Source organism: Lactuca virosa, chromosome 7 (assembly GCF_052849685.1).
Source record: "Lactuca virosa cultivar CGN04683 chromosome 7, Lactuca_virosa_CGN04683_v6, whole genome shotgun sequence".
NCBI classification, from domain to species: domain Eukaryota; kingdom Viridiplantae; phylum Streptophyta; class Magnoliopsida; order Asterales; family Asteraceae; genus Lactuca; species Lactuca virosa.
In genome coordinates, this window is record NC_136432.1 from 187,773,786 (window position 1) to 187,781,051 (window position 7,266).

The 7,266-nt window shown below is 36.6% G+C and overlaps 1 long non-coding RNA gene across 1 annotated transcript; it reads left to right on the forward strand.

Annotated features, from left to right (window-relative positions):
• The first annotated feature begins 5,545 nt into the window (after positions 1-5,545).
• Positions 5,546-6,487, forward strand: LOC145124096 (uncharacterized). Its single transcript, XR_013715507.1, has 3 exons — positions 5,546-5,606; positions 5,843-5,940; positions 6,324-6,487. It is a non-coding gene; the product is annotated as an uncharacterized LOC145124096 (long non-coding RNA).
• Positions 6,488-7,266: the final 779 nt, after the last annotated feature.

Below are 7,266 nucleotides of genomic sequence, written 5' to 3' on the forward strand. Positions count from 1 at the left end.
AATTTGGTCCATCTTTGAAGAACCTTGAAGAGAGTGAAGTTCATAGCTTGGTGAGAGACTTGAGATCCAGAAGCCTTCATCACATTGCAAGCTTCCTAAGGTATCAAGTTCAAACCTTGACTTTTCAATCTCTAGTTTTCTTTATGGGATGGTTTGGCACACTTTTGGTCCCTTTTGCATGGATTTATGGTTTGGGACGATTTGAAGGGATCATTTCATTAGATCTTACCTTGTTAGAGGCTTCCTTGGCATAAAGGTGCCAACTTTATGGGGTATTAGTCATGATTCATACATTAAGCCATTTATTAAGACATTTCTAAGCTTAATAGCTTCATTCAACCATGCATGAACATAAAGTTAGCAACTTTACATGTTAGTTCAGCTCATGGAAGTCAGATCTACATTTTGGGGGCTTATCTTAAAGTATTAAGAGCTTAATGGGAATAATGGATTAGCAGGGGGTACGCTCGGCTTACAAGCCAGTACGCGCAGCGTACAAGCCCCAATACAAGTACGCTTAGCGTACAGTTGTGGGCTTTGCGGTTTTGGGCTTCAAGTTGGGCCACCTTTTTGGGCTTAGATGCTTGGGTTCTCTTTGGACCATCTGAGTGCTGATGTTTTGGGCCAAGTGAAGGATTGGACTTTACGGTAGGGTCCAAGTTGGAGTTGGGCCCAATTTGGAAAATTGAGCCAATTATGGGCCTTGGATTGTTATATTGTGAATGGGCCTTTTTGGATCAAGATTGGGCTTGGGTCTTTGCCCAAATAAGTAAAGGGTAAAGTGGACATTTACCCTAATGATAGACTATTAGCTTAAATTGTAATCCAAGTATTAATTGGATTATTATTATGTTGTGATAGTGCGGGGTGATTTTAGTGAGGCAGCAGTCAGAGACTTTTAGTGGGATTCAGTTGTGTGAGGTGAGTTGTCCTCACTGTTCTTTCGGGTCGAAGGCACCAATGCCGTCCCCTTTTCATTATTATCCTGGTTTATTGTATAATGTAGTGATCTGTTAGATCTGTATCCTGGTAGATAGGATGATGCTATGATTAGTGATCTGTAAGATCTGTCTGATTGTTATTGGATGTTTATTGTATGATTGTCTGTTATATATATATATATATATATATATATATATATATATATATATATATATATATATATATATGTGTGTGTGTGTGTGTGTGTGTTTGTGTCGACACGGTGTATGCGTGGTTGGGTTGAGGTGGTCCTGGTTTGTGTGTTAAGGCCAATAGACCCACGGCGGCCCAGATAGACTGCAGGGCATAGGGGCGTACCAGTCAGGCGAAGGCCCAGAGAACGGTCCAGATAGGCTGATGGCCCAGTGAGGCGGTCCAGTCATACTGAAGGTTCTTTATGCATGTTGTTTGTTGTTATTATTATGATTTTGTGCTGTGTTGGTACTTTGGGGAAACTCAGTAAGCTTTGGGCTTACAGTTTTGGATTATGTTTCAGGTACTTTAGAGGATCATGTAAAGGCGAAGGCATGATCTTGCACCTCCTTGTGTTTGTTTTTGTGATTTTGGGCAAACTCTGATATTAGACATGTTTTGAAAACTATTTTGTAAACAATGATGCATTTTGGGTTGTTTAAAAAGTTTAAAATTTTCATGAATTTTATGGATGTTACATAATACAAGTCCTTTTGAATTGCTTTATTGTCAACCACCTCAATTTGGTCAATTCTATGCATACAGTTGCCGAGTTTTCCTGTATTTACGTGCTTATTCTCGTCATAAGCTTGCACCACGAAGTTGATGGGTTTTGAGCACTATAACAATCCTATGGTGCACATACAACCCTAAATGCTTTGGATCTAATTTTCTCAAGTTATACATGCAATTTCATTTTATCCAAAGCATGTACCCTAACTAGCATACAATTTGAGATATATAACATAAAACAAGTTAGATGAATACCTCTTTGTTGTAGCTTGTAGTTCTTGGCCTTTCAAGAGATTAGTACCTCAAATGTGATACCTCTAATAAGTCACAAACACCATAATCAAATGGAGGATAATGAGAGAGAGAGAGAGAGAAGCTAGGAGGCACCAAAAACGGCTAGGGTTTCATCATGGAAGTCATTGCCGATTCAAGGGTGCTTGGGGGTTACTTTTATAGTGTGGAATTCCTAGGGTTTAATCTTGTAAACCCTAATTCACCATGGACTCTTCACATTTGATAGGCCCTTTGGACTAACTCTTCATAGACTCTCATGTAGTCTTAGTCCATCCTAATCAACATGGATCATTAGTCCAAACTATAAGTATTAATGATTTACCTAATCAGTCCCCCGATAATTTAATCAGTCTCTTTTGATCACTAAATTAATTCCAAATTAATTTTTGATCAATACTAATTAAATAATATAATTTCTCAATTAATATATTATTCTTATAATATATATTAATAAATCACAAATAACCTCTTTCTCAAATATCCATCCTATCAAATTGCTCTGGTGAAGGCAACCCAAAAGGACCATGCTACTATCAGGTCAAGTACATACCAATTATAGTTATGGGCTTAGACACCTAATCCAACAGAAGCATCCCATGTGTATTTATGGGATATAGAACTCATTACAAAGGCTACAAGTGCCTTGATCCAATCATCGCTCCTATCTACATAACACGACGTGCTCGGTTTGATGAAAATGTTTTTCCTTTTGCTAGATCTGATCATTCACCAAATATACATATATGCATTAGATTTATCAACATTTATGGAAGATCAACCTTTCCCCAAACCGACCTTGACCTCGTCGCTTCCTTCTCTCCTACTATATCCTTTTAACCCACCAATACTTCTCATTGTTTTCTCTGCTGACCTAATACTCCTTTACCTGACACACCATAATCTACACCTTCCACCTCCTCATTGCCTCAAATAGAGCCTGTCACCTTAGCCCAAACACCTCTAACATTTACCGATATTCTTTTGGTCTAGAATACACCTGCCTCTATCCCTGTTCATTCCACTATCTTTGAACCGACCTCTCAATCCTAGCTTGTTTCATCGCCATCCACCCCAACACCATCAGTTTTTATTCAAGCCACCTCCCAACTGGCTTCATCTTCTTTGCACCTTTTGGTTACTCGGGAAAACGCAGGTATCTTCAAACCTAAAATGTGGTTGATCTTGAATCTCTTACAACAAATCCTCTTCATATTGCTCTTTTATCTACAACTGAGCTAAGAGGTTTCAAATCGGCTGCCAAGGATCCTCAATGGATGGCTGCCATGTGTGCGGAAATGGATGCTTTGAAACATTCCAACACTTGGACATCGGTTCCTCGTCCAAATTCATCTAATGTTGTTGGTTCAAAATGGATATTTCGCATCAAGTACAATTATGATGGAACCATTCAGCGTTATAAAGCTCATTTGGTGGCCCAAGGTTTTACTCATATATCGGGACTTGATTATTCGCATACCTTTAGCCCTGTTGTTAAGGCCACAATTGTTCGCATTGTCCTATCTCTTAATGTGTTAAATGGATGGAAACTGCACTAGCTTGATGTCAAGAATGCCTTCTTGAATGGATACTTAAATGAGACAGTGTTTATGGAGCAACCTCCTGGTTTCGTAAATCCCTAGTTCCCACAACACATGTTCAAGTTGTTAAAAACCTTGTGTAGTCTAAAAAAAGTTCCTTGTGCTTGGTTTCAACGACTGAGTACCTTCCTGGCCACCTATGGCTTCACCTGCAGTCGTGCTGACACGTCCTTTTTTTATATATGCATGAAACTCATGAATCATGTATTTACTCGTTTAGATTGATGATTTCATCCTCACTGGCAACGATGTGTCCATTATCTCTACTTTTATTTCACAGCTCCATCATGAGTTTGCAATTAAGGATCTTGGAGATCTCAATCATTTTTTGGGTCTCGAGGTTGCATATACCGTTCATGGATTATTTTTTACTCAGTCTAAATATGCTTGCGACATTCTTCAACGTGATGGTCTCGTTGACTCCAAACTGGATCCTACTCCTCTTGCTCTTCATTAGTCTTTCACTTCTGATGGTACTTTATTTTCCGATCCTACTCTTTATCGATCACTTGTTGGGGGCACTGTAATATTTGACCATTACCATACCAGATTTGTCTTACTCTGTTAATCAAGTAAGTCAATTTCTATATGCTCCAACCGTTACTCATTTTCAGTCAGTTTAGAGGATATTGCGTTATGTCAAAGGCATTGTATCATTTGGTTTTACCTTTACTCGTCCGCATAAGAATCTTCTTTTCGGATACTCTGATGTTGATTGGGTACGTTGTCTTCAGACTCATCATTCTACTTACGGGTACTCTATATTTCTAGGTGGCAGTCTTATTTCCTGGAGTGTAAAGAAACAACCCATTGTATCTCGATCTAGTTGTGAGTTTGAATATCATGTGATGGCCACTACTGCTACTGAACTAGTCTGGATAACTCATCTTTTGCAAGAATTGCGTGCTCTACCACCGGATCGACCAGTACTTTTGTGTGATAATAAAAGTGCCTTATTTATGACTCAAAATCACGTCTGGAAAATTATACATCAAGTTTGTTCCTACCAATGTTCAGGTCGTTGACATCTTCACGAAGAGTTTGCCGAGGACACAATCTAAAACATTTCGTACCATGCTTCGTCTTGGCCCACTGCCCTTTCGATATGGGGGGGGGGGGGGGGGGGGTATTAGATGAATATTTATATTTTAGTAAAGGATTGTGTATATCCCGATAATTTGTGTAATTATCCTAAATTACTGTTGTACTCCTTATTATATAATGAATATCGATCCTCCACAAATTGTGTGGTTGATTTTCATAATTATGTAAGTATCCAATCAGCCAACAATAAATTGAATTAATGTAACTTTTACTTAATTAATCGACATAGATGTGTTGAGTCATGAGGTGCGGGACACTGACTTTGATACCATGGTAAATATATGTGCCCCCAAGATTATTTTCCCAAAAAAGCATTTGTAGAGAGATAGAAGACTCCAACATATATAGTCACTTATAAAACCGTGTTTATAAAATAAACTAACAATAATATTGTAGTAATCAATAAATTTTATTTCTTGTTTTAAATTCAATCGATTGTATTGAAAATAGGATCATAAGGTCCATATACAAATAAGTACAAACGTGACTAGATCCACCGTGGATGCACCGAAGTGGTAGTTGCATAAGAAGGCACAAAGACTATCACAGTATCATACCTTTTTATGATACTTGCAATTTAACTAATAGGAAGATATTTATGAACATCATGATCCATAGTTTTGATTCATGCCACTTTTTAATTTAGATAAAGAAGAATTATAGATTAATTATGAGGGTTAATTATTGAGGTGGATGTAGCTAGGTTGGTGATGAAATTTCAAGACTTGAGTTTTATTCCGAAAAATTGTAATCCAGTCTTTAAGCTCAAGTTCTTAAAGTTTAAGATTCGGAGTGCGTTAAGATTATTGGCCTATAAGAATTATATGAAATTATTGGTATATCTTCGGCTAAAACCGGTTACATGAGATTATTGGTGTTGTTACAGAGCACCGGGCAGTCGACTTTCACTAAAAGCCTTCAAATGTAAGTAAGGTCTTCAATATTCAATAAGATTATTGCATGACATAAAGAAAATAGCAAAAAAATCTTATGGTCTTTAAAGTAGACTTTGTGATGCTTTTGATTCTTTAAGGTGTAACTATTTAGACGCATGTTTCAAAAAGATGCGTTTTGTTGCTAATTTACAGGGATAAATTCGTGTTTGCCACAACTTTTCTATGGCTTCTATTTTGCTAATCAGCTACCTGTGATCTGAATAGGAATCCCACCAAATCGAATCTCTTAGTGACACCTAAAGACAATGTATCGGAGTCTCATCCAAATGAAATCGAGAAAACAATGGAGATTGGGGCGATAGGTATCTGACTCGGTTATTTCATAATTTTTGAAACCTCTAACGGTACTAGCTCCTCTAATATGCATTTTACTCGTTCAGATTTAATATTAGGTCTGACTCGGTCGGACTTTGAGTCAATAACATCTGACTCAATCACAACTATCAAACAACCCATCAATCAAGGCTTAATTGAGTAATACTTTGTGTTCAATATTTGGGGGAAACAAGCTCGAACTTAAGTAGCTTGCTAAATGTTCCAATCGTAACTCTTGGAATGGAATTAATATTTAATAATCAAAATCTTATGTGTCGGATATAAAATTTAAACTCATTTACATGTGTAAAATACTTTTGTTGAGCGATACGTCCTAATGTCCTACGTATGATATTTTTTGCCTGAATAGGTAAAGGCATTAAATTATTGTAAAGTGGAGTAAACTAAAGATAGAGAAAATTTTGAAGATGGAATAAAATAGAAAGGGGGTTCACTTGAAAGTGAATAAGTGATGACAAGTTGTGTTCTAAAATGGTCCACTAAGGGAAAAGGGACACATTTGGTGACGGCAAATTAAAGTGATTTTTATTGATTACATATCTATTTTTTAAAATTTTATGTTCATATTATCCATAAATATGTTATTTTAAATTGATTTGCAATAAGAAATATTATGTAGGGTGTGTTTGGCAAAAGTAGTTATTAGCTGGAAGCGGATAGCGGGTAGCGGGTAGCTGGTAGCGGGAAACTGTAACTTTTATTTGTTATTTGAATGTTTGGTAAAAGTAGTTGAAAGCTTTTGAAATATATAAAATTACATAAAATGACAATTGATTAAAAATAAGTAAATATATAAATATATTTTGAAGGGTAATTATGGAAATTGATTTCAAAAGCTCAGTAGCGTTTTGTTAAACGCTACATGAAGTAGCTTTTAGATTTGGAGCGTTTTGTTTAACCTAAAAGCTAAACGCTCGTACTACCAAACGAAGCTTTTTGTTTAAACTATAGCGTTTTGTCAAAAGCTAAAAGCTAGAAGCTCTCAAACGCTTCCAAAAGCTCCGTTCCAAACACGCCCGTAGATATACAAAAGATATATTCTTATAATAGGACACTATAAACTAAAAGTTTTTCTAAATATGCATGCATTTCTTACCCATACACATGCATCCAGTGGCGGAACCAGAAAAAATATTTAGGGGTAGCACATTTTTTTCTGCGTAAGACCTAAAGGGTAAAACCGGAAAAAATCCAGTTTTGGTCCTTTTGGATGCGGTCAATGATGTTAAACATAAATAGAAGCAAGTTGGTTATATTTATAAATACCATCAAACCACCACCATTATACTTCT